At 48.7% G+C, this 10,129-nt stretch overlaps 1 protein-coding gene across 1 annotated transcript in view; it reads left to right on the top strand.

Moving 5' to 3' along the window:
* The first annotated feature begins 6,537 nt into the window (after positions 1-6,537).
* The window catches only part of KLHL24 (kelch like family member 24), a 21,459-nt gene continuing 17,867 nt past the window's right edge, over positions 6,538-10,129 (top strand). The window contains exon 1 of the mRNA XM_010716347.3: positions 6,538-6,648. The gene's annotated coding sequence lies outside the window, so the exon portion shown is untranslated. The remainder of the gene's footprint in view (positions 6,649-10,129) is intronic.

The raw sequence follows: 10,129 nt of genomic DNA, 5'->3' as shown, positions 1-10,129 counted from the left end.
AGCCTGCTGAAACAACAGGGCAAAAGCCCTGGCAAGCCTGGGAGGCTCTCGTGCTGGGGTTACAGAATGAGTCCCCCAGAGAGCTGACATCCTGGCAGTGTGAGTGCCAACAGACCTTGCCTTTGTGACACTTATTTCTAGGAATCCTGGTTTGGTGAGTCCTCGGATTTTAATTGTGTTTGTTTCCTCTTTTGTCTCCCAGTTTGTGAATGTGAGCTAGCAGGGCTAAGGGAAGCTTGATTTTAGAAAAGGGAGGTGAAAGCAGCCTTCAGAGAGAGCTGGAGTCAGTCAGGTTTCGTATGGGATAAGAAGATCAAGAGGAAGGAAAGTGAAAAATCTCCCTCCTGCTTTCCCCTACCTCCATGTAACGGGTTTTTTTTTTCTATTTTGTGCAATCTGTGCACAGCTTTGGCTTTTTTCTTTCCCAACTAATGTCAATGCATTCCTGCTGCCCTTTGTGCTAGCTTCTGGTGATGAACACCTTCTATTTTAAGACAGTCCAATCCCTCCACCAAATATCGCTCCAGGAATACAATCAGACCTCTGAAAAATATCGGGTGTGGTTTTGAAATGGCAATATTTTAATCCTGTCTTGGGCTAGGTTCTCTTTGTTTATCATCATGACTTTTGACCTTAGGAACCTTAGGACCTTATCAGGCCATTCTCTGGTGGTGAGAAGCTTCGCATTTTCTTTATCTGTTTAAGTGAAAGCTGAGATTCAGCAGTGATCACTCAGCTCCCATTCCTAAAGCTTTAAGCAAAGAATTAAAAGTTGCAGAAGTTGAAGACTGTTGGCTGTGAGTGCTGGGAACGGAAACCCTGCAGTAACTAGGTTGGTTGGTAGCTGTGGCCATGTCAGCATGCCGCTCAGTAACTGCTCGCTAGGAAGGGCTGTGGCAGTTCAAGCAAGTGTTGGCTAGTACTAGCACTGATCACTATCTGCAGTCTGTCTCCTTCTGTGCTGTCAACCAAGTGATGTATTTTTAACCCTTAAAATCCAGTTTATTTTCCTGCCAAGTATCTCTTCTGCTGTCTTTTTCTCTTTGCTTATATAGGGCTGCCTAGTGTTTAGAGAATCCCTTGCTCAGAGATTAATCTACCAATGCAGTAGCTAGTTTCATTATTTGGACACGCACCAGGGCAGCGCTGAGGTGAACATTGCTTTTGCAAAGGGAACACAACGTCAGGGAGTTGCTTGCTGAGCTGCAGCAACATATTCTTTAGTTCTAGGGCAAATCCAGTTTGTTACTTTTTGGTAGCAGCTTCCAAAAACATTCTTCCTTTTGGACTTCAGAAACTTGTTCTGGCTGCACTGCTACTGTTTTCGTTAAATAATTACTTGCTAGCTAAATGAACTAATGATGTGGTGAGAGCTGAAGGCTTGTCTGTTCTTGAGGTGTTTGTTTATTGTCTTTACTTTCCACATATTGGATTGACCTGTGCTGCTTCTGTACCAGCCTGAGGTAACAGGTTGGCATTACTGCTACTTAACGCGTATTCACCACTTCTTATTCACATCCTCACAGATCACTGCAGGTACGTACGTCTCTCTGTTCTGTCCGTTTGGCCAGAAGTGTGCAGAAGCCGCTTAGGACCCCACCTTGATCTTCTTAACTTTGCATCCTCTGTTGCCAATAGATTGTGCTTCTTGCTTAAATGTTGACCTGGAGCCAGCACCAGATTGTGTTCAGCTGTCTGTTCCTGAAAGCAGCATCTCATCCCTGTGGCATTTTGATACTGTGCAGCTGGATTACACCAGTGTATCTGCCCAGACTAGCCCAGGATCCTGGTTCCTGTCTTGAAAAGTGAAAGATGCAAGGAGTCCCTGGGAAGAGGCATTTCATTAAGGATGGACATGGGGTCATGATTAAGAAGAGGGCCAGAAGAAGTTGCAGCAAGGACATCTCCCACCAACGGATCAAGAACCAAGAGCTGAGGCACCTCTAAACAAAGAAATGGAGAAACAGATTCCTGACAATTCTTATTACTTGATTTGCTTCTTTTCTGTTTGAACAGAGCCCTGATGAGCCTCATGAGTCCAAAAGGAACCAGGAAAGGAAAATGGGAGTGTGCAGCTGCCTCAAGGAGGAGGCCAGATGAGGACAGGCAGGAGGTTTTCCAGGCTGAGAAAGAAGACATGGAGACAACCTGGTATTGCTCTAGGATCTGGAAACTTCATGCATATTACAGAACAACACCCTTAAACAGCACTGTTGCCGGTATTTATGACCCATGACCACGTAACTGGTGCTGACAACTTGTCCTTATCCTTCTCCTGTGATTCTGCTAAAATCACCACTGGAGCTGCCCTGACTCTCAGAGCCCAATCCCCCCAGCAACATACGGACAGCTACATCTTCAGACATACTTCCTAATGCTTGTAGGAGGGAGCACTCATTTGTCTGAGGTTGCCTGTTTCCAGGTACCAGCATCCAACGGCAGCAGAAGAGGAAGTTTGAGAGTTCTACCTGAAGTCTCAACACTGCAGTCACTTCCCGATGCTGCTACCTGATGCTGCGGAAAAAGAAGACCCTGCTGGGAGCACACAGCCACTGGCAATACTGACTGCTTAATGCAGACGGTCCCTGTGTGTGGAAGCAGATTTGAGGACTGCACACTATCGGGGCTCATCAAATCAGGACCCATTTTCTTGCTCAGTGCAAAGATCACTGAGGCCTGAGATAACCTGACCAACCCTGGGAAGTTTCTAGATTCCTTGTCTGTGTTTTCAGTACCTCAGTACTAATGTTCACTAGCTTAAAATAGCATGTCCTTATTTTAGCTGCAGGGAAACTTGATTTTTGTTTTTGAAAATATATTCAGAATTTATGAACCCAGTATTCTACAAACTGCAAGCTGGCATCTTTGTATCATCACAGTCATACTCCCTCTTCTGCACCACTGTCACCTTCCATTTCAAAACCCACTCCTTGAGTTTTCTCACATCCCTGCTTCTGGGCAGGTGCAGTTTGTTCAGAGTTAGCAAATCAGCCTTAATTTTGGGTCTGCCCAACGAGAGGTAAAAAGCGCCTCCTATTTCAAGTTTATTGCAATGTTATTCTGCTAGCACTGCATTCATTATATTTCCAACTTCTGCTCTCAGGCTGGTTTTGCTGGGATGTTTCTGCAATAACAACTGCCTCCATTTATTGTTTTCTTAGGTACCCTGTGACAGATATGCGTTGTGCTAAGGCTGAGTGACTCCAAACCGAGCTTTCACCTTGTGTGGAAGAGAGGTGCCAGCAGATCAAAGAGTAAATACCAGTTTATATGGGTGTAGTAGCCAAAGTCTGGCTGTTGTCCTAATCATATTGTTCCCCTGTGCTGTTGGCTGTAGAGGTCAGGATGTTTAACCCTCACGTGTCGATGGGCCAGTTAAACTTGAGAAATCTTTTATCCCCTTCTCACAGGCTTTTGAGGGAGTGGTGGAAGGAAGCTACTACTTAAATAAAGTGTTTATTCTACTTGAAGAAGTTGAATTGTAGTCTGGGGGTGCATTACGGCCACTCCCAAAGCTGCAGGCACAACAAGCTGAGGCATCTCTTAACTGGAGACTAGGGATGGAGCAAAAGGTAAGACTCATAAGAAATGCAGTAGGTCTGGGCTGTGGTTGCTGGTGAGTGCCATAACCATCCTTCCCCATTCACAGTAGTCTTTTCCTTCTCTCTGGAAGAAGGACCTTCTTTCCTCAACAAGTAGCTGACACTACTGCAGGTTTTTAATGAGAACAGGCAAGAGCTTCCTCTTTTCACTCTCAGGATACCCAGCCTTTGAAACAGAATTGCAGCTGTTATTTCCAGTCCCTGTAGTTTCTCTTGAAAAAAGAAGTGTCCCATTTTCTTATAACTTAGTCCTGTATTTATCTCAAAAATGTTCTGCCGGTGTTACTCACAAAGAGGTTTTGTCATCAGCATCAGACTCCCTCGTGCTTTAGTTTATGTAAGTAGCAAGATGCTTGGGACACTTGCCTAGTGCTGCCTGCTATGCTGCCCATTGGAATTTAAGAGCATCTTCTCTGTGTTATTAGTTAATGGCCATTTATGCACGTATAATTCTCCCTCTAAGTAAATTACGCCTTTGATCTCTGCAAGAGGACAAAAGAAACTGTGGTCACACTAGAAGAAGTAGAAGCCTGCTGTCTTTAGTGATATTTTCATCTCATATTTCTTGATGCCCTCCATCTGCTGCTGCAAACAGGCCCTGATGTCCGGAGTGCCAAGGTAAGAACCAGCCCCCAAACAAAGCAACACTGCTGTAGTTCAGGATCTTGTGTTACAGCTTGATAAAAACACATCCACCAAAGTAGCACTTGAGATGAAGGAGAGCAGTCCTGCATAGGAAGGGCTGGGAAATGTAGGAAACTACCATTTATAGTGAATTATATGGAGCACTGTGTTACAGTGTGTGTTTGATGCTATATTGGGCAGGAAGGACATCGGTGGGACCGAAACTTCAGTTCTTGGATCCATTCAGACAATATGGTAAGCGGCCCTGTGAAATGGTGACAGCATGGTCCCAAAGCAAGGAAAACAAGTCCAGTTTCAGGTTTTGTTGAAGTGTGAAGCAGTGCTGACTTTTTTTTCATGAAGGCTTGTCAACCTCAGACACTTCTGTGCACACATACCTAACTGATGAGCTCACACTGTGAGTGAAGCTCCAGAACTGTGACTGAATTTTGCTTTGGGTTTTGGACTGCCCGAAGCTTAGAAATCCTGGCCCCACAGTCAGCACGGTCCTTACATTCCTTGTGATGGATTTTTGCTGGTTTGTAACATGGATTTCCTCCTCAGGTTGTAAAAACTCTCGGCGTGTTATTTGGGAGGGCCTTAAGAAGAAAAGCCAGCGCAGTGATCTGCGTGCTCTGCAGGCACAGAACTGCAGCCTGCCCTTCTGACCACGTCCAGCCCAGCCTTGGGCTCCTTCTGCACTCCTGGCAGGGCCAGGAGTGTCAGACTGGAATCCCCCACGGACACAAAGCAAAAAACAATGTGCAGGTGAAGCCAAAACTAAACATGATGAAGCCAAATGAGATTTCTCACCACAAACAATGACAGGGGAAAGGAGCTGCTAGCTGACAAGGGCCAAAAATAAGGATGCCGTTACCAATTATTACTACTGTTGGAACATGAGTGCTTTTCACTGGAGAAACAAAATTTGTGTAATTAATCATCGGGTCTCCTTCTCTGACGTAATCACTCTGGCATAATCACTCTGCTGCCTGTCAGCCACCTGCTGCAGAAAGCAGAAATTTACATATTTTCAGTAAGTAAATATGTAATCTTTTGTCAAAGTTCAACGTAGTACAGCCCACACGTGCTCTCCTGTATAAGAGCAGAATATACATCTGTCTCGTTTCCAGCTATGATTTTCCCCCAGAGCAGTTCCGTTTAGCTTACAGCTGTGGTTTAAACTTTCAGCCTGATGGTGAGGAGAACAGTGAATGCCTGATGAACTCTCATATTCATATAAAAATATCAATTATAATGCTCTGCCTGTTCTGCATCATTGTTACAGCAGTTGAAGCTTCATGCTCATTTTGAGTTGGCTTTTTTGTTTTTTGGTTTTTTTTCAACTTTTCATCATGATGTCTTCACTGTCTCTTCTGCAAGAAATCTCAGCTTATGTGATATCATTCTTTAGGTTGCTGGGCAGCTTTCAGCACCAGTCACACATGGAGGGGTCTCAGCCTTAGCTGTGCATGGTGTAAGCAGAGCTCAGGAGCACGGCTGTGCCTTGCTTCACTGCTTCCTGCTGCCTGCACAGGGATTGAGGTGTTGGGTTGCTAGCAGAATAGTCGAGGGATGGAAAAATTACCACTCTGAGCACAAATTATGTTATGGAAATGCACATCTTCCTAATTATTACCAGTAGTAAAAACTATTACTGCATTTTAATTAATTGAATTATGAATGACCTAAATTTAGAAGCAGTAAAGGTGAATTGTTCATGTCCTTATGCAAATAAAGACACTGCACGAAGTGCAGTGATGTGAAAAATAAGAAGTGGAAGTGCTGAAGGAGCTGCTGTGTTTCCTGAGGTGGGCAGGAAATTGTCCAAGTGTGCTTCAGCTGCCTGCAGAATGGATCTGAAGGCATACACTTAGGAGCACGCTTGTGGCTAGGTTTTGAAGCTGGTGAGAGCAGTCTTGGCATAACAGAGCTGTGCTTTCTGCCCATGAGTGCAGCAGATTCCCAGCAGCAGAATGCTCCCAGCACCCGGAGCAGCACGGCTGGAGCACCATGGCTGGGCCTCTCTCAGCCAATGCAACCTCACAGGATGCTCACGCAGGCTGAGGAGCACGGTGGCAGCCCGAGGCCTGCAGCCCTGCCGTGCCCCAAGCCTGGCACGCCGTGCTGCAGGCTGCCAGGAGCCGTGGGGCTGCTGCAAAAGCTCCTCGAGAGCTGTCACGTCGGGGCTGTGCGACGCATCAGAGCAGCTGTCTGGAATGTAGGGCATTGGGACAGCAGCGCAAGGCTGGGCGAGCAACAGCGCTTCAGGTTTGGAAATAGTGACAGGTCCTTGGGCAGGCCGGTGCCGGGCCAGGAGGAGGAGCCAGGCAGAGCTGCGAGCGGCTGGAGCGAGTGGCAGCGGGCGAGGGGCTGCGGGCAGGGCGAGGGGCCGCCGGCTGCCTGGGGCTGCGGAGAACAGGTAATGGGAGCGTCTGTCGCTGCTAATTGTACCGCTTTAGCCTTAGGAATGCTACTGTAGGTTGTTTGGTTGTTTGGTTGTTTGTCTCTGCCAATCAATAATTACTTTAAAAAAATGTGATTTTCCCATTAAAAGAAAATGGAGAATTCTCAGTATGCATTTTTCCGCTTCTGTGATTCCTGTCCCAGGGAAAGACAGAGCCAGAGGAACTCATATTCTTGTCAGTGGACTTCAGTGCTAGAGGAAAGATGGACGTTAGGTTTGTTGTAGGAAAAAATACATAAATAGCATGAATATAACAAGCCTCTAAAGAAATGAGACGAATTTGCTTTTTTATTGCTTCCTGTCTACCATAACAACCTGTTCCTCATTTAACTTCTCCTCCCCTTTTAAAAAAAAAAATAGCATCTCCTACATAAGAGTGTTTAATCCAGAAGGCTCAGAAGGCATTTGTACCACATGGACCACAGTGGTAGTTTACACCTTCCACTCTTTCAAGATCCAGCAGCATGTTGGCCCTGCAACGTGACCAAGCAATGTTTATTACTGGCAGCTCCCAACTGGCCGATCTGAGTTTTATGGTCATTTCTGTCTAATGATCATGCTCACAAATAGGTGGGTAGGGAAGGCTTGGGATCAAAGCATAAGCCACAGATTTCACAACGTTTTCTTGGCAAAACAAGGTGTTGATTTAGCTGCTGGCTGCAATCTGCAGACCTTCATTAAGGTGTTCTCCTTATGATGACTCTGATAGCATCTTCCCTCCTGTTTCCATGGGACAGCCCTCAGCCCAGCAGCACAGCCTCGGCTGGCACAGCGCTGTGAGCAGGTGGGAGCCATGGTGGAGCGGCGCACGGCTGTCTCCTTTAGGGGTATCTCAGGCCCAGCAGCACCCCTATTTTCGGCCTCAGAACAGGTGCCCAGAGCCTTGTTTACAAAGGACGGGCAAGCAGGCGTTGATCCTGGGGGGATTTCACGTGCCGTTCTGAAGCAGCTGCCTCCACACAGCAGCTGTTTCCACATCCCCCTGCCCATCCCAGCAGGGCGGCCGCTGTTTTCCAACTGAGCATGCGGGCCTCCAAAATCATGTTTGCTTGAGGCCTGTCTTATCTTCTGCTTCACTGGCAGACAAAGATTTTTGCAGTTACTTGGGCTGGAGAAGGGATTTATTCAACTTGTGAAGTGCCTGAAGGACTCAGATGAATTGGCGCCCTGCCTATTAACTGGTCCTGGTATTGGCAAATGGTTTAAAAGAGAGCGGCTAAGTGTGGCTGGAGGGCAAAGCTGGAGCTCTGCTGTCTGGTGTCTGCAGCAGCACAGCACGAGGGAAGGCGTGTGGTGCAGAAATGAGTGCACAAGAACAGCTGGCCTTGGTGGGGGTGTGAGGGCTGCAGTCGGGCCGTGGTGGTCCAGCAGGCACTGCAGCACTGCCATGTGAGCTCGGGCGCTGTGCTGCAGGTACTGCCTCGTGCCTGTGTTTGGTTGGTGGTTATAGCTGCTATCTGTCTGCCTCTTCTGCAACAACAGCCCCTCAGGTCTTGCCCTGTGCCGCTAAAAAGAGCTCAGACAACGCTGTTTCTTTGTTTCTCCCTAAAGGGAAGCTCCAGACAAACGCCAGCAAGTCCCTGTCTTGCCAGGTTAGGCATTGTTTTCATGCTCTCTTGGTGCTGTAATGGCTGTAAAAAGGAAATAGTTCAGTGTTTATAGCAGCAGTGATGCAATGCTTGTTCTTTTCAGCTTTGGGATTCCACTCCCATAGCCTTCTCCCAGGCCTGGGAGATGGGAGATACTGGGTGGAAAAAGCAGACACCTGCTTTCTGCATGGGAAGACTGTTCCCATGCGCCTTGTTTTGAGGCTCTTAGAAGGGGTGAGTGGCTGCTGTGAGGAGAGGTAAAGCAGGGCTGGCGTGGGCCAGGAGCCTCCAGCTTTCCTGTCTGCCTTCACTCCTCATTCCCGTAGAACCCCAGGCTGCCCGTGGGCTCTCTGATGCCCGTTGCTGCCCGCTGTTCCCTGGGCAGACTCTCCTTCAGCCCTGCCTGCTCCTAGGTCACAGGTCTCAGGCTGCCCATGTAAACAGCTGTCCCTCATGGCCAATACTGACCAAAAGAAAACATGGATTTTCTTTGGTCTTTGTGTTCCATGTGCATTAATCACCTGAGAGTTGTCTGGGCTTTGCTTAATTTTCTGAATACCTGGTAGGGAGCAAAGGCACTCACACAGCAGCGGAAAATTCTCAGGGCCATGCCGGCACATGGCTTCTTAAAATAGTGAACGCCTTCAGCGGGAGGAATGCGCTGACCCGTTTAGGTGGCATTGCTGAGCTGTGTGTGAGAGCGCCTGCCGATGCTGGGACTCAGACTCAGCACCACCAGAAAAACACAGGGATGCTGCTGGGCGTGCGCTTCTAATTTTAGCTGAGAGCCTTCCTATGGCCGGCTGGAGACAGCAACATCCCTGACCTCTTCCGAAAATACTGAATGCTGAACAACCGATCTACCCTGCTAAGAAAGTATTAACAGAGCTTTACAGAAATGAGCCATCTTTAATAATTGGCTTCAGCCTCCCCGCAGCAGCTGCTGTGCCTGCAGCAGCGGAGGTCCAGCCCTGTGGGTGACCCGCTCAGCACAGCCCCCTGCTCTCCATCCCTGCTGGTGCCAGCCCTCGGGGCTGGAAGCGCTCGGGCGCATTATGAGCGAGTTATGAAGCCACCGATTGCCCAACCAAAGTTTTTAATTATTATTTTCATTCTAAGCACTCCATTTGCCCTTTTCACACATGGTACCCTTGCCACGTGCGGTTTAGTCGTAGCTCCTTGGGCCATCCCAGGACACCTGCTCCTCCCTGCCCACCATAGCCCCTTAATCTCTCCTGTTTCTGAGTCGAGCCGGGCAGGGCCGTCAGAAGGGCACACGGGGCAGGAGGGTCTATTTTAAGCAAAACATTTGCTTCAGGCCATGCGCTTTTTAGAGCCACATTTTTCCTTAGGCCATATGCTTTTAAGATCTGATGTCGCCTTTGTAATAAGAACTTTAGCTTGTTACTATTTCTGTCTTTGGTTACGGTGGTGCACCTGGACGGAGACGTGGGGGGGGTGGCAGCCTCCGCCGATTCTGTTTTGCTGCTGATGCGGTCCCAGCGTCCCGGCAGCAGGCAGCACTGCTGGGTGGGAGCAGCGGGCAGCCTTCGAGGAAGCAGCGACCGGCCGCATCGCTCCTGGCGTTGCGCAGGGCCTCGCTCGGTGCCCGATAACGAGCTTCATTTAGCTCCGCACGTCCCTGCCCTCGCCTCACCGCCGGGCGCCGCGGCTTTGCGAGAGTTCTTTCGCTGAAGGGCGGAGCAAAAATAGCGCACATCCCGCAAACAGCCTGGGCCGCGGGGCGAGGAAGGCCCAGGCGGCTCAGCGGCGCTGCGGGGCACAGCGCGCCTCCGTGCGGGGAGCAGCCGCTCCGAGGGCCGCGCAGCGAGCGCCGTTCCGGGCAG

This window comes from Meleagris gallopavo, chromosome 11 (assembly GCF_000146605.3).
Source record: "Meleagris gallopavo isolate NT-WF06-2002-E0010 breed Aviagen turkey brand Nicholas breeding stock chromosome 11, Turkey_5.1, whole genome shotgun sequence".
NCBI classification, from domain to species: Eukaryota; Metazoa; Chordata; class Aves; order Galliformes; family Phasianidae; genus Meleagris; species Meleagris gallopavo.
This window is presented reverse-complemented; position numbering and strand designations above follow the sequence as displayed.